This window comes from Triturus cristatus, chromosome 1_1 (genome assembly GCF_964204655.1).
Source record: "Triturus cristatus chromosome 1_1, aTriCri1.1, whole genome shotgun sequence".
Lineage (NCBI taxonomy): Eukaryota > Metazoa > Chordata > Amphibia > Caudata > Salamandridae > Triturus > Triturus cristatus.
In genome coordinates, this window is record NC_140579.1 from 853010730 (window position 1) to 853033685 (window position 22956).

At 48.8% G+C, this 22956-nt stretch overlaps 1 protein-coding gene across 9 annotated transcripts in view; it reads left to right on the plus strand.

The window, feature by feature from the left end:
* FOXP4 (forkhead box P4) overlaps window positions 1-22956 on the plus strand; it is a 973797-nt gene that overhangs the window by 524874 nt on the left and 425967 nt on the right. Inside the window, exon 2 of one of the 9 annotated variants that reach the window (XM_085650511.1) lies at window positions 6073-6224. The exons of the other annotated variants lie outside the window; for them this stretch is intronic. The gene's annotated coding sequence lies outside the window, so the exon portion shown is untranslated. The remainder of the gene's footprint in view (window positions 1-6072; window positions 6225-22956) is intronic. 9 annotated transcript variants of the gene reach the window in all.

The following is a 22956-nucleotide window of genomic DNA, read 5'->3' on the forward strand; positions in this document are numbered from 1 at the left end:
CTCTCAAGAGATAAGCTTCCGCTTATTATCTCATCCACTTCTGCTTTTAACCTTACTACATCTATCATCCCAGCTCCTAGGGCTCCTTTCAGCACCTCTCGGCAGACCACCCTTCCTCTACCGTCTTCCTCACATTCCTGGTCCTGCGACCTCCCTTCTCGGAACATTTCCCTTGGAGCGGACCGATCTCCGAAGCTGACCTGCTCTCTCTCTGCCATTCTTACCCTCGGGTCCTGGCCTTTCTGTGGCGGTACCCATGATCATAAATCTGACCTCGACTCCATCAGGGACCTCGGCCTCTCTGGTCTCTGCTCTCTTTGCTCCCCTGAGGAGTCGGACATGGCTGGCAAAGGTGTACTCCATTCTAGAGGGTTCGGATTCCGGGTCATTGCACCCGCCAGGCCACTTTCTGCGACCTCTCCCCTAACCTCCTCGGCTGGCCGCTCCGGGTTTTCACCCTCCCCTGTATCTGGGTGGTAAATCGAAACAATGGGTCCAATGGTAACCGGTACCTTAAAGGCGTCCGGTAACCTCCCCTCTCTCTCTACCTTTACGCTCGCCTCAGACGGGCTCCTTGTACTCTCTGTTCCTATTGAGAGTCTTCCTTCTACTCTCATTTCTGGATGGCTTATTACTCTTCTAGTATCTTCTATTTGAACCAATGTCCCTTCTGGGACCTCTGGGTTATACGGAGGTGGTCTCTCGGACAATAACCTTTCCAATAAGTCATCGTCTATCTCACTCTCATCGTCTTCTTCTGACTTTACATTCCTTACCCCCTCTGATGTAATCAACAAGGGGTAAAGTCTCTCCTTTTCTATCGCCTGCACTCTCCATCTTTTCTCCGCTGCGTCCCATCTAGCATCCTGATAAGCCCTGATCGACTTCTTCACTCTTTCCTGATTCCTCCCTCTATCCCTATCATGTGCTGCTCTAATCCACGCATGTAGTGCTTCAAACTGTGTGGGCCTTGGCAAAGGTCGTAACCCCGCCATTACAGATTTCAACTGGTACAACACTGCTAGCCTGAACGAGCCATACCTCGGGAATGCTAATTCCCCTTCACTTTGGGTCATTTTATGCCAATTCTCAAGCCAAATAATCGTATGCAAACCCACATTCTTTGCCATATAATGTGCTGGAGTATCCTCGGGAGGGGCTTCTTCTCCCTCTCGAGTAACCACATGCTTATCTCCTCTACACATTTCTCGAAAAACTTTAAAACACTTCATGGTTGACAAATTCGATCTCACACACTGTTTACCTCTTGGTGTCGAATCCTCCAATAACAGCGCGCCTAACACCAACCGACCTATCACAGCGTGACACTCTCTGACGTCACCTGTCTTCGTTCGCAGCAGTTCCCTCTCCTTACCGTTTACCTTTCACGCCCGCACTCGTCCCATTCATACCCTGAAATGACTTCTCTGGCTGTCCGTCCACAGCCTCTGACTGTTCGTCCACAGTCTCTCGAAATTGTTGACCTCGGTTGGCAACTGTCTGTCGCCTCTGATAGGTTAAAAATACTCAAATCCACATGCAGCAACTCACGACCAGCGTCGAGTTGCCATGCACTCACACATTCACTCCCCCTATCGGGGTCCAGGTGATCGATGGTACCTCACGATCTCCTTTGGGTGGTCAACAAAATCTACCACGGGTGTCTTCTACGCCGCAATTCCCGGGCTGCGCGCGCTCACAGCCTGATCTCACAAATACTCAACATTCTCTCTAACTTCGCAAGACATCACACAACAAATCAACACCGCAATCTACAACATCTCATCCTGTTGATACTCACTCCACGAACTGCTGCTTCCTGCCGCACTGCTACTCACCGTCTATGTTCATCATCCGCCGTCGTCCGCTGCGCACCATCTGATGATTCACCATTACTTATCGTCTATGGGTCTCGAGGATCACTTATCTTATCTAATCGTCCCTCGCTATTGGAAGTAACCATCCTCTGCTACCAACTGCTGGGGCCCAATTTTCTTGAATCCATTTATCTCAAGAACCCACTCTGGTCGAATGAACCTTTTTACTTGCCCAATAGCGTGGTGGGAGCAAACACAATTATCAAAGAATACCTTCCGCAATTTGACATAATTGAAGACTCGGAAGTCAATTGCTATTTCTATCGGGATTTTATTATCAGGAAAAATATCTGCAGATACAAGCACCTTAACACAAGGCTCAACAGGTAAATGGGTACTAATACAAATGCCACTCTACGAAGGATCCGCATACGGCTGAATATGAACAAAAGTAAAGCTTCTAAAAGCATGAGGTAGATAACTACTAAGCTAATGTCGATATTAGGAATCATTAAACCAAAGCATTTCTGTCCCTACTCTATGCTGGATGACATCCCTGCTTACCATTCCCTTGAGACCCAGGATCCCGTGAAAAAGGTGTCAGAAGTGAACTTCCTAAGAAGTCTTCACTTGGAGAGCTCGATCTAAAAACGCTCCTTCTAGCTCCTCGCCTACCTCTTCTCTGCTCAACCCTCGGGGCGCTGCCCTAATACGAAACCCCAAAACACAGAACACGCCCTCTGGCACACCTCCTCGACCAGGTCTTCTTCCAGTAATTTTCCATTCGGCTCCGTCCATCTTCCCTCGTCCATCAGCTTGGCCTTGAGTCCCAGACACCGTCGGCACTAGGAGTTACGATTGGCACATTCCAATGCACTCCCATGTCTGGCTTCCTCCATAATTCAACTGTTAAACAAAGACCTTTTTACTAACGAACCAACTGTCCTTGCACCTGCGGTGAGATCACAGAGTGAAGAAATACTTCGCATCCTTTAATTCTACAATTTACTGCAGCCTAAAACCTCTACTAAAATAAATCACTTGCGGCCTACCGCATACAGCTAACATAAGAAATACCAGGCCTCTCTCTTCCACGATATATGTGACTTTGGGCCTCTACTAGGTTAAACACACTATTAAATTACATTCTAACATTCGTGCTTTTACTTTCACATACATGAATAAACGACATACATGAATTAATCCAATCAAATTACACATTTAGTCTGGTACATTGCATTAAACAGAAACTTATCGTGTTACATTTTCTAAATACGTCCATTATATATTTTTGCATCTCCTAACGCTTACATGATGATATAGCTAACACATTCCTCAGTACGATTCACATAAGATAACTAAAAATACAGTCATTATGTGCGGGTGCCAACTAACGGTGAATATGATGCACCTCTACAATTTTGAAACCTTTAAGCGCTACCTCAACCGCATGGGGTCCTTCGCCCAGAACTATCCTTAAGGTACATAGACACGTAACACAGCCGGCCACCTTCCATTTCGACAAAACACAACCTGATAGCGGAGTCCCACCTACTAGCATTACCGTAGTTACTCCTGTTCCCGTTCCCTTAGCTATTCCTGAAAGGTTTATTGGAGACAGCTGCAAATATCGCAGCTTCATGAACCAATGTTATCTGCAATTTGTGTGTCGGCCCACTGCATTTCCGGATGACACAGCCAAAGTAGCTTTTATAATATCATATCTTATGGGTACCGCAGCCAATTGGTCCATACCCTTGGTAGAGGCAGATGACCCTCTTTTGCATAACTTTCCAGCTTTCAAGGAACAGATGAGAAGGCTGTGCGATAAACACACCTTTATGCAGGCAAGCGACACAGAACTTCTTATTCTCCGGCAGGGTAAGAACCCACTGATATCCTATGTCACGGACTTCAATAGGTTAGTGGCAGAAACTCGTTGGCCCATTGAAAAGAGGACATCCTTGTTTTACCGGGGGCTGAGTGACGAATTAAAGGATGTCCTGTCTCAAATAGTAGAACCCCCAGAGGAGTGTACTGAATTCATTGACTTGGTAATCAAGATGGACCATCGACTCCGTGAACGCCATGGAGAGAAAGGGAGGTCTGATACTCCTCGCGTATTGCTCTACGAAAGAAGATCATAGACCAGCGTCAGACGAACCCATGCAAATAGGAGGGGATCAGGGACCTTTGCCTTGTGAGGAGAAATAAACAAGCATTGGCATAGCCAATAGGTCTCGCTTTTGGGACCTTATAAGTGTTTAGCCATGCAACAGTTGATGTTGTTGCACCAAGGAAATTGTGCTGCATAACTAAATACTTATAAGGTCCAAAAAGCGAGACCTATTGGCTATGCCAATGCTTGTTGTAATTGTGGACAGCAGCGGTGGGGTCCGTATGAGCAGCTCAGCTCGGAAATATCCACATCCATTTTAACTTCTTGTGAGTAGGATATGAACACTGTGCGCCACGCAGCTGCCTCCCAGATGTCTGCGCACTAGTATCACGCACCTTACCTCACAAGAGAAGACCCATGGCAGCGCACTGCCCCTCGGCGCTTATTTTGCTTATGCCGAAGAGTTTAAATCGATAAAATAGAAGGAATGTCATATTGTTATTCCGCTGTCAAAAGAAAGTAATGCATGAATGTAAGCCATCTGAGGCCTTAGTACCCTCCCACGTGGCGTGTTGTGTGAATAGAGGGGCTTACACCAAGCCCAGATAGCCCGAGTGTGAAAAACAGAGTATGTCACCTGCAACAACATGCTAAATCATTTTATAGAGCTGGAAGCATGAACCAGTCCACCGAGGGCCAGTCCACCGAGGAAGATTCGAACCCTTGACCTGCTACGTCGTTATGGGGAGCACGTTCCATGGAACGACCGCCTCAGAGCCCGCGTGGTACGGCTACAGCAAGAGCTATGCACGCAGGAAGTGACTGGCACAACATGGCGCCTACAAAACTGCACTTTTATTAAGGTGCGCAATCGCTTTTCTGATGGCACTGTACGACAGATTTCACTACAGCTGTACTCTATCGTGTTTGGAACGCCGGGGTTTGTAAAAGAATCAAGAGGCCTTTGTTTAGGGTGCTGTGCATTTTATTTTATAAGGTGTTTTCAAGCGCGCCGTCTGAAGGAGTAACGTTTCTATGAAATAGGGCCCGGCGAGGCTCCCCTCCCTGATGCTGACACCATTGCAAAGATGACGCTGCATAGCCTGTCCAGGTGACACTGCAGGCACTGCAAACGCTGTCACTGCAGGCATCGCACGATAGGTGCACTGCAAATGCTGTCACTGCAGGCATCGCACGATAGGTGCACTGCAAATGCTGTCACTTCAGGCATCGCACGGCTATCTATAGTTGCACTGCAGATGCTGTCCACGTGACACTGCAGACGCTGTCACTGCAGGCACTGCAGACGCAAGGGTACCTATAGTGGCACTGCAGGCGCTGTCCAGTGACACTGCAGGCACTGCTTGCATACTACAGACGCTGTCCTGTGACACTGCAGATGCTGTCACTGCAGACGCAAGGGTACCTATAGTGGCACTGCAGGCGCTGTCCAATGACACTGCAGATACCGCAAGTGTACCTGTAGACTCTGGTGACACTGCAGAGACAGTTCATGTGACACTAAAGGAACCGCAAGTGTGACACTGCAGAGACTCCACGGATGGCACTGCCGAGGCTGTCCGGCACTGCAGAGACTCCACGGATGGCACTGCCAGAGCTATCCGGTGACACTGCAGGCACTGCTTGCATACTAAAGACGTTACACAGGTGACACTGCAAGCACTGCACAGAGGACACTTCAAACTCTACGGGGTGTAACTGCGTGCACGGCACGGATGATGCCTCTGACACTGGCCATTGACACTGTCCAGCTGGCGGCAACACCCCACACACAGCAGTTGTTGCCCCAGAGACACAGCTTGCACCACCATGGCGTTGTAACCTGCCGTGGCTGTGATTTATAACCCTTTCTTCTTAGATGTGTCTATTTAATGACCATGCCGCTGATGTGTGTGTGACATCAGTGGGAAATGAGATGTGTTTCTTACCCACATTGCAGGCACTGCCCGGGACAGAGCATCACCCAACAGCACATATTGAAACCTTACTCCGCAGTGCACTAAACTGTTTGCATTGCAAGCTGTTTGTTAGGGTGTTCATTTTTGTTATTAACTTGACTTTTTCAAACATTCTTGTAATGACATTCTAACGTATAACACCCTATTCCATCCCCAGTGTCAAAGCTTGCAGTTGTTCGCCGACTAGGACATAACCAGCAAATATTCAATTTCAAATAATGTCACGCTAGAAAGCGCCGAGAGAGACACATCCGGGTGGGAGAAAGAAGAGCTTGGCCCCGCGGTTGGAAAATTTGTTAGAATCTGCAAGTAAAGTTTGGAAGATCTATGGGAATCCATGGGATAAATGTTGGGACTTGTTATTTCATTGTTATTTTTATCTGCGCTGCATTTTATTTCTGGCGGGAGGTATCCCCAGAATGATGGTATGCTGACTCCGACTGCTTTAAATTGTCTTGTAGTTTAACTTTTACCATCATATTTATTATGCATTATCTAGATGTGGCTGCTGGAACTGCTCGGTTTTTATTGTCTGTTAAACTGAGTTTTAATGATGAACTATAGTGGGTTGGGGGTGTTGGGAAGTTAGGATGAGACGTTTTCCATGATCTTAATTGCATTTGTGTTTTATGGATAACTGTGTAAATAAAATAAACTTACTTACTTTAATATTTATGATTTTTAATAACTAAAAAGTTTTTACTTACTGTATCAATATTAATTTGAGATTAAGTGAGTCGCATAATGTGGGAGTGGCAAAGCGCTCCTGCGTGACAAACCGCACAGCAACCCCGCCTGCTGCCCACCGGCAGACACCTCCATCGCCACAACAGGACGTCATAAAGTAGGAATATCATCGGCCAATCTCTCCACACAGTGGCCGATGCTTTACCGGCTTTGCAAACACTCTGCAGAAGCATTTGAGAAGGCTTTATGCGGGAAGTTATGCACCATTTGTAGGCTTTCCACCTTTTCTTAGTATGAATGCTTGAGTGAATATGTAACTTGTTAATCTGTTACTCTCAGCACGAGTAACTTTTGTACACACAAGTAGTGATACCTACTACCATGTTACTCTCTTTACTTATGTAATTTACTCCCCTCAATTGTAAAGCGCTCTGACACCTTGGGGAAAAGTGAGCGCTATATAGAAAAGCATAAAAAATTAGTGTATGCATTCGATTGTATTAGAACATTATAGTGCATTTCATTCCTCTGCGGAGATCCCACCCAGCGCTTCCACGGTTTGGACATTAATGGAGCTGCTGTTTTAGAATATTCCGTTTGTATCGATGTCTTTCGACTTTAGTTAGGACTTGTTTTTCGAATGACCAGCGTTCACCTCCCCTTTTTTCTGGACACGCAGAGCCCCGCTGCAATGAATGGACCCGTTCTGTCTTTACTCACTGTTTAGTTCATATGTGCGCGCGCGCAAAGAACAAGGTGCTTTGCATAAAAAAAAGACCGCAAAAGTAAAAGCAGGGGTCGCGCGCGCCAGCAAAGAACAAAGTGCTTTGCATTTGAAGACGGTTTAAAAAAAAACGGCAAAAGTGTAAGCAGGGGTACGCGCGCCGCTAAACACGTGAGTGGTGCGTGCGCAGCACCGCCAAAAGTGAAAGTAATTACGCTCCAGATGGCGCCTCGGGCGCTGAAAGCTGGCAGCTGTGCACGTTCACGCTCGCGTGAACGCAAGCTTTAGGCCAGCAAAAGCCGTGGGTAGCACTTTGAGAACCCACTTACTAAATGTCTCGCCCTGAGACATCGCATGCGCTGGCTCAGGCGAGACCTAAAAAGACGCAGTTTCAACCTCTGCCTGTATTGTGGGAAGGGAGGCCATTTTGCTTGAGAATACCCAAGAAAGACCGTGGCGCTTGCTCGGAACATCCAGAGTGCCCTCGGTAGCCAGGGTGCCGAGACACTTCACCATACGTGTGACACTAATATTGACAAATAGCAATCGGGTATCATTATTGGTCTTGATAGATTCTGGGGCTACAGGGAACTTCTGGGACAATCAGTTAGCCTCTTCCCTTGGCATTATCTGTATACAGAAGAAAGAGCCTGAATCCGTGAGAGCGGTGGACGGAACGGCATTATCCTCAGGACTCATTACGAGACATACCGCCCCTTAACACTGGTGTGTGACAACGGACATTCTGAAGAAGTCTCCTTCGATCTCATAGATACTCCAGCCTTTGGAGTGATTCTTGGAGTACCTTGGTTGCAAACACATAACCCCAGGATAGATGTGGTGCGGAGAACTGTGACCTTGCGTCCTGTAGTGGTTCGGAGCCCGAATCCCTACCCAACGTCTACAAACAGTACGCTGATGTGTTCGATAAGGTAAAGGCCACGGCATTGCCTCCTCACCGCAGCTTTGATTGCCATATATATCTAGAACCCGGGTTGTATTACCTTAGAGTCGGATCTATGCCCTATCTGAACCTGAAACTGTCTATCTAAAGGAGTACCTGGATGACATGTTAAAATGTGGGTTTATCCGGCATTCCTCTTCTCCTATTTCTTCCCCTCTTTTTTTTATATCCAAACGTGAAGGAGGCCTTCGCGCCTGTATAGATTACAGGTCTCATAACAAGTTCGCAGTAAAAAATAAATACCCATTACCACCCATCCCTGTACTATTAGATCGAATCAAGGATGCCACGGTGTTCACTAAAATCGACTTGTGGTGCAGCGTATCATCTGATCCGAGTACGTGAGAGAGATGAGTGGAAAACGGCGTTTAGGACTAAGTTTGGCTTATTTGAATACTGCGTCATGCCGTTCGGGATGTGCAATGCCCCTGCGGCATTTCAGTTCTTCATTAACAAAATCTTCAGAGATTTTCTGGATCGCTTCCTTATAGTCTATATAGACGACATCCTGGTATAATCAAAAAATCTCAGTAAACACGAAGAACATGTGAAACAAGTATTGCAAAGGCTACTAGATCATCATGTCTTTTCTAAACTTGAGAAATGCTCATTCCATGCCTCCACTGTAGAGTTCTTGGGGTTTGTAATATCCGATCATGGGATACAGATGGACAAAAAGAAGGTAGAGGCCATCTTGTCTTGGCCTACCCCCACATGTGTCAAGGACTTAAAATCACTGTTAGTATTCGCTAATTTTTACAGGCATTTTATTTCGCATTTTTCAGAATTGGTAATCCCAATAACCAGACTCGTTAAAAAGGGGGTGCAGTTTGTTTGGTCCAAAGAAGCTCAAAAGGCCTTTGACACCTTAAAGAAAGAGTTTAGTTCTGCTCCTGTCCTGATACATCCTGATCCTACTCTCCCTTTTTTTGTGGAGGTGGACGCATCACAACATGCAGTAGGAGGGGGTTCTATCGCAGAGAGACTCTAATGGGCAGATGCATCCTATCGCCTTTTTTTCCAACAAGCTATTACCTGCCGAACAAAATTATACCGTGGCTGAGAGGGAGCTGTTGGCGATACGGAAGGAATTCCAAGAGTGTAAGCATTACCTCTGCGGAGCCAAACATCCCATCACTATCTATTCAGACCATAAAAATCTGGAATTTTTCCGGACTGCTAGAGCCCTGACCCCAAGACAGATGCGTTGGGTATCTTTCTTCAACGAGTTTGATTTCGTGATTACCTACCGGCCAGCTGCTCAACAATTAAAAGCTGACGCTTTATCACGCTTATGTGTGTAACTACCTCATAATAGAACAGAACCCGACCACGAAGCATTCATACCCCCGGGTTGGATTCTGGGGTATGTTTCTTTTGATCAATTCTGTAGTGACTTGAAAAACACACTAATAGAGACCGACATGTCCCCCTGGTTAGACCAGCCTCAATGCCATATAACAGGCGGCTTGCTTTATCATGTTGAACAGTTGTATATACCGGAGAAATTGCGGGATCAAGTACTTCAGTGGGTTCACTCCTCCCCTTTGGTTAGTCACCCGGGCATACTGAAAACCACAGATATTTATAGTAGATGGTTTTGGTGGGAAAACATGGCGAAGGACATACAGCTTTGTTTCCTCTTGTCCCATATGCGCCACACAGAAAACCTCTCGCACTACACCAGAGGGGTTGTTACAGCCTCTTCCAATTCCCCCTTATCCATGGCATACAGTAAGTTTGGATTTTATCACGGATCTCCTCTCAGAAGAAGGGCTCACCACGATACTTGTCATAGTAGACTCCTTTACTAAGGTAGCACATTTGTGCCCCTTCCCAAGGTCCCTATTGCTAGTGAGATGGTGTCCATCTTTATTCAAAATGTGATCCGTCTGCACGGAATTCCTTCGGTTCTGGTGTCCGATAGGGGTCCCCAATTTGTGTCTAAATTCTGGCATGAGATAGGCTCTGTTTTACAAATGGACCTCCGACTGTCCTCCGCTTATCATCCACAAACGGATGGACACACGGAGCGGGCGAACCAAACCATGGAACAGTATTTGCGCTGCCTGTTGGGTACCTTAACCAGTAACTGGGTCAAAGCATTGCCAATAGCAGAGTTTGCATATAATAACAGTGTCCACTCTGCCTTAGGTATGTCACCCTTCTATTGTGCTATGGGTTTTCATCCCAGGACTGTGCCTTTGCAACCCACTTATAAGGTCCCTGCTGTGGATTCCCTATGTACCAATCTGAAGGAAATATGGAAAACTGCTCATTCTCAGTTACAGGCGACCAAAGAAAAAATGAAGAAAGCCGCTGATAAACATCGGCGCCTGGCTCCCTGTTATGCCGTAGGAGATAAAGTCTGGCTGGCCACAAAAAAACGTGAAACTAGCAGGGCTAAAGAAGTTACAGCCATGTTTTGTAGGTCCATTCACAATAACACAAATTATCAACCCAGTGGCCATAAAAGTGGATTTACCGGAAGAGTATCGCATCCATCCGGTCCCTTCTTAAAACCTTTGTTCCCTCCACACACATCATGATACCACTCCCTCCCGTAATGGTTGATAACCAAGAAGAGTATGAAGTGAATCACATTATGGATTCACGTAGGCGAAGTGGGAAACTGTATTACCTAGTGGATTGGAAGGGATACCCACCAGAGGAGCGAACATGGGAACCAGCCACATATGTACATGCACCCCTATTGGTTCGGAGGTTTCATGCCTGTAATCCCACAAAGCCTTGCCTTTAAAGGGGAGGTAATGTTACCACTTTCCCCAAATCCTGTCCCAGTCCTGACTTATTCATTCTGTTCTCTATCTTCTTCCTTGTCCTCTGGCATTGGTTGCAGCACGTCAGGTGTTGAGGGAAGGCTACTATTTAAGACCCTCCCCTACCTGATACAGATGCTTGACTTAACCGTTGTGTAATCCCTACCCCGAGAGAACGCAGGAGCGTGCCTCTCCTTTTCTTCATTCCCAAACTCCTATCCTGAGAGGGAGCTGGAGCGTGCCTCTCCCTTCCGAAGTTCTCCACTAGGAAGTGCCGCGACATCGCATGCACTTCACAAACGCGGCAGGAGCCGCGAGTTCCCTTTCAGCTGCGGCCGGAGCCGCTAAACATTTGCTTTCCCGCTGCGACATCGCAAGCACTTCAACAACATGGCAGGAGCCGCGAGTTCCCTTTCAGCTGCGGCCGGTGCCGCTAAACATTTGCTCTCCTGCGCCCAAAGCTGCGAGTACTTCTCAGCTGCGGCCTGAGCCGCTAAAACATTTACTTTCATGCGGCTGAAGCCGCAAGTACATCTCCGCAAACATTTGCTTTCACGTGGCCAAAGCCGCGAGTGCTTCTCAGCTGCGGTCATGGCCGCTGAAACATTTGTCTTCACGCGGCCAAAGCCGTAAGTGCAACACAGCTGCGGCCAGAGCCGCGAAAACATTTTCTTCACGCAGCAGAAGCCGGGGGTGCAAAACAAAAGCGGCAGGAGCCACCCAATCATTTCCTTTCAAGATGCAGAGGCCGCGAGTCTTGTTTTTCAGCGGCAGAAGCCACGAAATATTATTTCACTGCAGCAGGAGCTGCAAGTTAACCTCTGGTACGGCAAGGGCCGTGAAGCTTTTTCTACGGCAGCAGGAGCTGCGAGAGAGCTATAACCAACGCTGACTGCGAGGGCGGTCGCCTGACCTCTCTTCTATCTTACAGGCGCAATGCAGGTGCTGGCAGCACCTCGTCCAAAGCGAGCACGAGTTTGGTTTCTCTCTTTGTTTTCTTTGTACCCCTTCTGGAAAAAGCGCCTTCTGATGGATACATCTGCCAGTGGATTCCTCACCTCGTGAATATCCCCCGCGCCAGCAACATTCGGAAACTTTTGTAGCAGTCCACGCCGATGAGGTCGAAGACGACGTCACAGAGACACGGCTCCGCACGCGACTCCGCTGACGTCACCGGCTCCATAAGAAGACCTCGTCGGCGTGATGACGTCAGTTCCCTTTTTTCCGTACCGTCGACGCCAACGGATTTCGGGAATCTCTATCTGTAGCTTCACTGTTACTTTGTGTTTCTACTGGATTTCTCTGTTCCTTTTTCGAAAAAATGTCGACAAAGAAATCGGGCTTCAAGCACTGTCGTGAATGTGGAAAACATATGTCGATCAAGGATCCACATGACGACTGTGTATGGTGTTTATCATCTGACCATGATGTGGATGGATGCTCTTGCTGTTGCAAGATGAGCTCCAAGGCTCTCGAGGAAAGGGAGGCGAAACTCTTCATCGCAAGGATGAAAAAGGAGAAGAGAGGAAGGAGGAAGTCGAGAATGAGGTCGAGGTCACGGTCGAGGTCGGCGTCGAAGTCGACTTCGGGGCATGCTTCGAGATCCAAGAAGCACAAAAAGAAGAGGAGACATTCTTCTCAACGTCACTCTGACAAGAGTTGGGCTCCGAAGTCGAAGTCGCCTACTCGACGCCGTAAGGACTCTGTGTCTCCTTCACCCGTTCCGGATTTACCTGCTGGTCCTTCTTCTCCAGTGAATTCACCGGTTCATTCTCCGGCTCCGGCTTCATCTCCGGCGCCGGCTCCATCTCTGACGCCGGTTCCATCCCCGGCTCCGGCTTCGTCTCCGGCTCCGTCCCCGGCTCCGGTTGAGGAGCTTCAAGCACCGGGTGAGCCTTTGATACCACAAATTCCACCGTCGGCGCCGGTTGGCCCGAGTCCGGTGATGCCAGATCAGTACCCTGCATTCCCTGGACCGGGTCAGGACCCCACGCATTATTTAAATGCTATGTACGGGGTGTTTTCGAGAGCCATGTACTCCACTGGTGCACCTTCGGGTCCAATGGGTCCCATGGCCTTCAGTTTGGGGGTGCCTCAAGCCTATCCACAGGCCCCCTTTATGCCATTTTTTCCAGCGACGCCGTCTTGGCATCTACCGGTGCCGAGGACATCGACGCCGCTCCCTTCTTCACCGGCGCCGGCTCGGCCTCGTTCGACCCCGGCTGCTCCTGTGGATCCACGTTCGACGCCTGCTCCGGCGCCATCGGATTCAAACACGGCGCCACCGACGCCGCTTGTACAAATCCGGTCCAGGAGGGAAGCTCAAAGGGTACTTGATGAGCGAAGGTACCTTCTGGAAGAAGCAGAAGAAGGAGAGCTTGTGGAGTCTGATGAAGTTTTTGAAGAACTTAAAGAGGCTAGTGGATTGGATTTGTCTCCTGAGTGGGAAATTACTCCACCTTCCGATGAACCCTCGAAGGATGTGGCTCCATATCATGCAGTCATTAGAAAGGCAGCTGAACTGTTAGATCTTCAGTTGCCTACTACTGAATTTAAATCAAATATTCTAACAGAGGTACTGCATTCTCCTACTACAGTTTCAGAGCCATTATTGCCTTTTAATGAGGCCATTATAGATCCTGTGATGGAGGTGTGGCGTAAGCCTTTTTCTGCTCCCGCAGTTTCTAAGACAGTTGCTAGGAGGTATCGGGCAGCTCCAGGGGACCCTGAGTTCTTTAAATCACATCCATCGCCTGAGAGCCTTGTGGTTCAGGCTGCTTGTTCAGGAAAATCTAAGGGTGCTTTTCCTCAGGTTCCAAGTGACAGAGAGGCTAAAAAGCTAGATCAGTCGGCCAAAAAGGTCTTTTCATCGGCCAGCATGGCCCTTAAATCAACAAATGCCACTTGCCTTTTGGGACGCTATATTCATGCTCTCATGGTCTCTGCAAAGAAACTGGCACCAAAACTATCTGAGGAGGATAGGGTTGGCTTTAATGGGGGGATGTATGACGTTACAACGCGTGCTGTTACAACACATGCTGTTACAACGAAACTGTTACAACGCAAGTGGATTTACAACGCATGCCATTACAACGCAAGTCTTTACATCGACTTGCGCTAGATGGCGTGCTAACATTAGAAAAGTGTAATTTACTATTCCAACTCCAGTCCACTTAACAGTAGGGAAGGTGTTGGGATAGTAAACTACACTATTTGTAATGTTAGCACGCCATCTAGCACAAGTCGATGTAAAGACTTGCTTTGTAATGGCATGCGTTGTAAATGCACTTGCGTTGTAACAGTTTCGTTGTAATGGTAGTGCGTTGTAAAAGTTGCGTTGTAAAGGTTGTTCCCCTTAATGAGGTCTTGACGGATGCCCAGGCAGCAGCACGTCAGGTGATACAAAGTGGACTGGACACGGCGGATTCAGTGGCAAGAGTCATGGGGTCTTCTGTTGCCACTAGGAGGGGTGCGTGGCTGAAGTCTTCTGAGTTTTCCCCGGATGTACAGTCAACACTGTTGGACTTGCCATTTGATGGCTCTGGATTGTTTGGCAAAAAGGCGGATGTTGCTCTTGAACGTTTTAAGGAAAGCAAGGCTACGGCTAAGTCTTTGGGCCTTCAATCCCAGTCAAAGGGATCGTTTAAAAGATACAGGGGTTTCGGAAGGGCAACCTTTTGTTCCTACAGGCAGACGCAACAGCAGCAACAGCAGCAAGGCTCTCTGTATAAAGGATACAGAGGTAGAATCAGGGGTCGCTCACGTGGCCGTCAACTCTCCTCCTCTTCCTCTTCAGCCCCTCCTTCCACCGCAAAGCAGCCCTAGATCCGCCATTCTGGATCATGTTGGTCCTGTGGGGGGCCGGCTTACCCATTTTCTACAGGATTGGGAATCTGTAACTACAGATCTTTGGGTTCTAGATCTTGTAGAAAATGGGTACGCCCTTCCCTTTCGGGAATTCCCTCCAAATTACCCTCCTTGTCAAGGGGCTTGCTCAGAGAACACCGTCTTCTCCTACAGGAGGAAGTCCTGAAGTTATTACAGAAAGGTGCGATAGAGGTGGTTCCAGAGCAGGAGAGGGGTCAGGGATTCTACTCCCGGTATTTCCTGTTTCCGAAAAAGGACGGCAGATTGCGTCCGATATTGGCCCTCAGAATCTTGAATCTTTTTCTAAAGCAAGAGAAGTTCAAGATGCTCACCCTTGCGCAGGTTCTTCAAGCGCTGAATCAGGAGGACTGGATGGAGTTGATCGACTTGCAGGATGCGTATTTTCACATCCCCAACCTGAAGTCGCACAGGAAGTATCTCCGGTTTACGGCAGGGTCTCAACATTATCAGTTTGCCGTCCTTCCGTTTGGTCTTACTACTGCACCCCGAGTCTTCACCAAGGTGATGGCAGTGGTGGCAGCCCATCTCAGAAGGTCGGGTATTTCAGTCTTCCCCTATCTGGATGACTGGCTGATCAAAGCGAAGTCGCCAGAGAAGGTGCTACATCATCTGCAGGATACAACTCGGCTGTTGTTTAGATTGGGTTTTTCGATAAACGTGCCCAAATCTCACCTGGTGCCCTCTCAGCGCAACCTGTTTATAGGGGCAGTACTGGACACTACTGTGTGTCGAGCATTCCCACCTCCGCAAAGGTTTCTCGACATCCAGGAAATTATTCCTTTGTTTTACAATGGGGCGGTCGTTCCAGTCCTGAAGATCTTTCGCCTGCTCGGTCTGTTTGCTTCCTGCATTCTGTTGGTCAGCCATGCATGCTGGCACATGAGGGCGCTCCAGTGGTGCCTCCGCAGGCAGTGGTATCAACACAAAGGAGATCTCAGGGAGTCTGTGAGGGTCTCCAGAGAAGCTGCGGCGGATCTGTCTTGGTGGAGCGTGGAGGGCAATCTGTCTCAAGGAAAGCCTTTCCATCTACCTCCATCGGTGGCCACAGTGATAACGGATGCATCCACTTTAGGGTGGAGTGCGCATCTGGGGGATCTAGAGATCAAGAGTCTTTGGTCTCCAGAGGAAAGGTTGCTTCACATCAACCTTCTGGAATTGCAGGCGATACGTTTGGCACTCAAGGCCTTCCTCCCTTCCCTTTGCGGTCAGTCGGTTCAAGTCCTGACGGACAACACTACCGCGATGTGGTATGTCAACAAGCAGGGAGGAGTGGGATCTCTTTGCCTCTGCAGAGAGGCCCTGCGTCTATGGTCCTGGGCTCAGGACCATCAGATTTGTCTAATGGCAAATCATCTGGCCGGAGTTCTGAACGTGCGTGCAGACAGTCTCAGTTGGCAGTTCTCCGCCGACCACGAGTGGAGGCTCCAACCGGAGATGGTTCGTTAGTCTTTCGGACGTGGGGAACTCCTCGAGTGGACCTGTTTGCCACTCACGAGAACGCTCACTGCCCGTCATTCTGCAGTCTCCAGTATCCGATGCAGGGAGCGTTGGGGGACGCGTTTCAGTTGAGTTGGAGCTCACAACTCCTTTACGCGTTTCCTCCCATACCCTTGATTCCTCGGGTTCTGAGGAAGATTCGCCAAGACCGGGCCCAAGTCATATTGATCGCCCCAGATTGGGTGTGGTACACAGATCTTCTCCACCTCTCCTCGTGCCCTCCGCTCCATCTCCCTCTCAGGGCAGACCTCCTCTCGCAGTCAGAGTGGCAGGTTCTAAACCCCCACCTCCAGAGCTTACACCTTCATGCCTGGAGATTGAACGGGGCAACCTGAATTCTTTTTCTCTCCCACCTGATTTGGTAGATGTAATTTTGTCTGCCAGACGTCATTCCACCAAATCTATCTATTCCTATAGGTGGTCTAAATTTGTACTCTGGTGTGGAGAGAAGTCAATTGATCCTTTGAAGGCTTGTTTATCTGACATTCTGCAGTTTGCCCTTTCTCTTGCTCAGCAAGGCTTTGCTGTGGCCACTGTAAAGGGATACTCATCGGCTTTGTCGGCTTTCCTTTGCTTGCCGGATCAGCCGTCATTATTCAAATCACCTATTGTTCTACGATTTCTCAAGGGCCTCCCAAACAGGTTTCCTCCTACTCCCTTTATTGTGCCTCAATGTGACTTAAACCTTGTCTTGACTTATCTTATGGGTTCTCCTTTTGAGCCCTTACACAAGTGTCCCTTGAGATTGTTGTCTTTTAAGACAGTTTTTCTCATTGCAATCACCACGGCAAGGAGGGTAAGTGAGCTTCAAGCTCTAAGTTCAAAACCCCCGTTCTTGACCATTCATGCTGAAAGAATGGTACTCAGGACCAGGGCTTCATTTTTGCCTAAGGTGGTAACTCCCTTCCATCTGGGGCAGTTCATTACCCTTCCTTCCTTCTATCCTCCCCCTCACCCTTCCAAGGAGGAGGAGAGACTTCACCGCTTGGACCCTAAGAGGGTGGTGAGCTTCTACCTGGACAGGACAAAAGACTTTCGAGTTGATGATCAGCTCTTCGTGGGCTTTGTTGGCTGCAGGAAAGGCAGAGCGGTGCACAAGCGCACCCTTTCCAGATGGGTTGTCTTGTGCATCAAGATATGCTATTCTTTGGCTGGTAAGGAGCCTCCAGAGGGTTTTATGGGCCCATTCCACTAGAGCTAAGTCTTCCACTTCGGCTTTGTCTAGAGGTGTTCCTGTGGAGGACATTTGTAGGGCGGCAACTTGGGCCTCCCTCCACACCTTCGCAAAACATTATTGCTTAGACACCGAGGTGAGGAGGGACGGACACTTTGCTCGTTCCGTCCTTCAGGACTTTCTGGTATAGAAGGGTGGACACCCTCCTCCGGGAGTGGGGACTGCTCTGGGAATCTGTTCACAAGGTGAGAAATCCACTGGCAGATGTATCCATCAGAAGAACAAGTTACTTACCTTCGGTAACGCTTTTTCTGGTGGATACAGTATCTGCCTGTGGATTCCTCACTGACCCACCCTCCTCCCCGTTGTCCATCCTTCTATACCTACAATTCTATTAATGGTATTTCAAAATGTGTTTTGTTACTGACAAAGGCATTGTGTTATTTCTTTTGCCTTTCTACTTATTCTCCACACTGTGTGTGTTGCTTTGTATATTATGTATTGTGTATACTGTGTATATTTTGCTGTCGGTCCGTCCGTGTGCCTCGAAGGCACGGAAAAAAGGGCGGAACTGACGTCATCATGCCGACGAGGTCTTCTTATGGAGCTTGTGACGTCAGCGGAGTCGCGTGCGGAGCCGTGTCTCTGTGACGTCGTCTTCGACCTCATCGGCGTGGACTGCTACAAAAGTTTCCGAATGTTGCTGGCGCAGGGGATATTCACAAACTGAGGAATCCACAGGCAGATACTGTATCCACCAGAAAAAGCGTTACTGAAGGTAAGTAACTTGTTCATTAGGAGGAATCAGCGCTTTGTTCTGTACTGTAGGCACCAACACCCCTGATCCTTCCCTCCTGAGCTGCATTCAGTAAGTAGCTCTAGAACCTCTGGATCTGTTCCTAGACGCCCAACAGGATTGTGCTATATCCCGCAATGCTGAGTCACTCTTGGTGAGTGTGTGTGCCTTTTTCTTTTCTCCCTTTCTGATATTCGACAATAGTTTTAACTAAGATCTGGTTCCTCCATGTTTTCATTCCTCTCTTATAGTCCTAGCCTAATTTTTGTCTTGCAGATCATCCACTCATTCCTACCGTCTCCGAGGCGATCCTGCAGACGCTATCTGTATTTCTTCCTGTCTGATCCCGCCCTATCTGACATCCCTCCTAGTACCTTTCCTTCGTGTCCCAGCACACCAGGGGTGGTGTATTCCTGTTCCCTTTCCCCTTGGGAGCACTCGCCCATACTGTCATAGTCTGTGTGGGGGACTGGTCCGGAGGTGTGAGGGGAGGCTCTCTTTGTTCCTGCGGTGCCTATAGGTCAGGTGAGTGGGGGTTGTAACAGCTGACATGTCCGGTGTAGTGATGAAATAATTTGCTGACCTATGGCAGGAATGCGTCCTTCACTGTAATCTTTGCTTCTGATGGATACATCTGCCTATGGATTCTTCACCTTTTGAATACCCCCTGCGCCAGCATTCCGCGGAAATTCTCTCCTAGCTCTTCCACGTTGACGAGGACGTTAGAATAGCACGGCTCTGCTCGCGACTCCATATTATGTCATCGGAGCCATAAGAAGACCTTGTCGGCGTGCTGACGTCAGTTCCCTTTTTTCTGCACCGTCGATGCGTAACGGTTTTTCTAGGGACTCTCCATTTTCTTGGTGATTACTTTGTTTCCTTGAAGAATTACAGATATGGCTACTTCTAAGAAGTCCGGATTCAAGCCCTGCAGGGAGTGTGGCAGTCACATGTTGATAACTGATCTCCATGATGATTGCCTTCGGTGTTTGTCTTCCGATCACGACATCGAAGGCTGTCAAAGCTGCAGGAAGATGAATCCGAAAGGCTAAACTCTTTATGGCCGAAGTAAAAAAGGGGTTGAAAGCGTGTGAAGTTGTCGTCTTCTCACACTTCGAGGTAAAAAAAAACAAGAAGTCAAAGAAGAGGCAAGGTTCTCGGCGCCGTTCGTCGAAGAACAAGGCATCGAGGTCGCCTTCTCCGGCTCAGCGGCTTCGGAGGAAAGACTTTGTGTCTCCTTCTCCTTCTCCACGGGCGGCGCGATTCAATCTCTGGCTCCGAGTTCGCCGGCGTCGAGGGGCTCTTCGACGCCTAAAGGTTCTCCGGCTCCCAGTAATTCTCCGATGGCCACGGAGTCCTCTCCTGTTCGTGTGGCTTCGCCTGTGCGGCCCCGTCTTCGCTGGCTCCATAAATTCCAGATCAACCTCAGGTGTTAACCTGTTCAGGAAGGTACGGATCCATATCCTCCTTTTCCTGGTCCTGGAACGGACCCTACGCATTTTTTAAATGCGATGTTTGGTATGTTTGCCTGGGCCTCCAATCCAACTGGTGCGCCTTCGGGCCCCGTGGGACCATTGGCCTTTAATTTGGGTGTACCTCATCAGTATGCCCAGGCGCCCTTCGTGCCATTCATGCCAACGACTCCGGCTTGGCATTTTCCAGCACCGAGGTCTTCCAATCCGGTTCTTTGGACTCCATCTGTTGTCCAGTCGGCGCCGCCTCGGATTCGATTTGCGCCGAGGATTGATCCTGAAGGTCCTCCATCGACGCCGATGCCGTCATCACCGGCACCGCGTCTGGTGCCGCCGACACCGACTTTGAAGCAGCGCTCTAGGAGGGATGCGCAGAGGCTACTTGAAGAGGAGGAATATAGACAGGAACAGTAGAAGGGCGAGATTGTTGTATGACTTTGAAGGTTTACAGGAGGCCAGTGGATTGGATACTTCCCCTGAATATGAACTCTCATCTCCAAAGACTGGGGTATCACAGGATGTTGCTCCTTATCATGTTGTAATAAGGAAAGCAGCTGAGTTACTTGATCTGCAGTTACCTTCAGCTGAGATAAAATCTAACATTCTAACTGAGGTTCTAAATACATCTTCTGCAGTTTCTGAGCCTCTTCTGCCCTTCAATGAGGCCTTGACAGAACCTATTTTAGAAGTCTGGCAAAGACCCTTGACTGCTCAAGCTGTTTCCAGGTCTATTGCGAGAAGGTACAGGCCAGCTCCTGGGGATCCTGCGTTTCTTTCATCACATCCATCAACTGAAAGCTTGGTGGTCCAAGCTTCTTGCTCAAAACTATCTACTGGTTCCTTCCCTACCATCCCAGGGGATAGAGATTCCCAAAAAATGGAGCAGGTGGCAAAGAAAGTATTTTCATCTGCGAGTATGGCATTAAAATCCACTAATGCTACTTGGGAGCTATATCCATGCTCTTATGGACTCCGTCAAACAGCTAGCCCCAAAGCTATCTGAGGATGATTGAAATAATTTCCTGGAGGCTCTTTCTGACTCTCAGGCCGCGGCCCGTCAGGTTATACAATCGGGTTTGGACATGGCTGACTCAGTGGCTCGTGTAATGGGGTCTTCTGTGGCAACAAGAAGACAAGTTTGGCTGAGGTCATCTGGATTTTCTCCTGATGTTCAGGCAACCCTGTTGGATTTGCCCTTTGATGGTTCAAGACTGTTTGGCACTAAAGCTGACTCTGCCTTACAACACTTTAAGGATAGCAGAGCGACTACAAGATCGCTGGGCCTTCAAATGCAGTATAGAGGATACGGCTACAAGCGGTATCGTGGATTTGGAAGAGCTGCTTCCTTTCGTGGTCACCAACAACCTCAACAGAGCCAGCAGCAGAATCCTTTGTACAAATCGTACAGGGGTAAAAACAGGGGCCGTCTTAGAGGAGCCTCTCAACAGCAGTCCTCCTCCTCTTCTCCTCCCCCCACCGTTGGTGCCTCAGGAAAGCAGTTCTAGATCCCCCATCTTAGAACATGTTGGTCCTGTAGGGGGTCGGGTCCCACTTTCTACAAGTGTGGAAATCGATTACTTCGTACCGCTGGGTTTTAAATCTTGTAGAGAATGGGTAGACCCTCCCTTTTTTTAGAGTTTCCTCCTCCTTAACCTCCTCGCCAGGGTTGGTGTTCAGAGGACCACTTGCTGCTTTTTCAGCAGGAAGTTCTTACCTTGCTACAAAAAGGTGTGATAGAGGTGGTTCCAGAGCAGGAAAGGGGTTAGGGGTGCTACTCCCGGTATTTCCTGATCCCAAAAAAAGACGGTCGATTGAGGCCGATCCTGGACCTCATGGTTTTGAATCTTTACCTTAGGCAGGAAAAGTTCAAAATGTTGACCTTGGCTCAGGTTCCTGCAACAGGGAGACTGGATGGTGTCGATCGATCTGCAGGATGCGTATTTTCATCTTCCCATCCTGAAGTCGCATCGGAAGTATCTCCGGTTCGCTGTGGGATTACAACACTACCAGTTTGCGGTTCTTCCGTTTGGTCTGACTTCCGCACCTCGAGTCTTTACAAAGGTGATGGCGGTGGTAGCGGCATATCTCAGAAGGTCAGGGGTTCCTGTTTTCCCCTTTCTGGACGACTGGCTGTTGAAAGCAGAGTCTCCGTAGTTGGTGTTGCACCACTTGCAAGCGACAACGCAACTGTTGTTCTCAATAAATGTACCCAAATCTCACCTGGTGCCTTCTCAGCGCAGCCTGTTCATAGGGGCAATACTGGACACTACTGTGTGTTGGGCATACCCGCCTCCGCAGAGGATTCTCAACATTCAGGAGACGATTCCCTTATTTCACGATGGAGCGGTTGTTCCAGTCCTGAAGGTTCTAGGTCTGCTCGGTCTGTTCGCTTCCTGCATACTGTTGGTCAGTCATGCACGCTGGCACATGAGGGCATTCCAGTGGTGCCTCCACAGGCAGTGGTATCAACACAACAGAGATCTCTGGGAGAAGGTCAGGATCTCCAGAGACACTGCAGCGGAGCTGACTTGGTGGGGTGTACAGGGCAACCTATCTCAGGGAAGGCCCTTTCAGCCTCCTCCGCCGATGGCCACAGTGATCACGGATGCCTTCACTCTATGGTGGGGTGTTCATCTGGGGGATCTGGAGGTCAAAGGTCTTTGGTCTCCGGAGGAAAGGTTGCTTCACATCAACCTTCTGGAATTGCAGGCGATATGTTTGGCATTGAAAGCTTTCCTTCCTTTCCTTCTCGGTCAGTCAGTTCAGGTCCTGAAGGACAACACTACAGTGATGTAGTACATCAACAAACAGGGAGGTGTGGGGTCGTATCGCCTCTGTCGGGAGGCTCTACGACTCTGGTCCTGGGTTTAGGGCCATCAGATTTGTGTGTTTGCAAATCATTTAGCCGGTGTGCTGAATGTTCGTGCGGACAGTCTCAGTCGGCATTACTTGGCCGATCACGAGTGGCGGCTTCATCCGGAGGTGGTCTATCGCATCTTCGAGATGTGGGGGTTTCCTCGGTTGGACCTATTTGCCACTCACGAGAACGCGCACTTCCC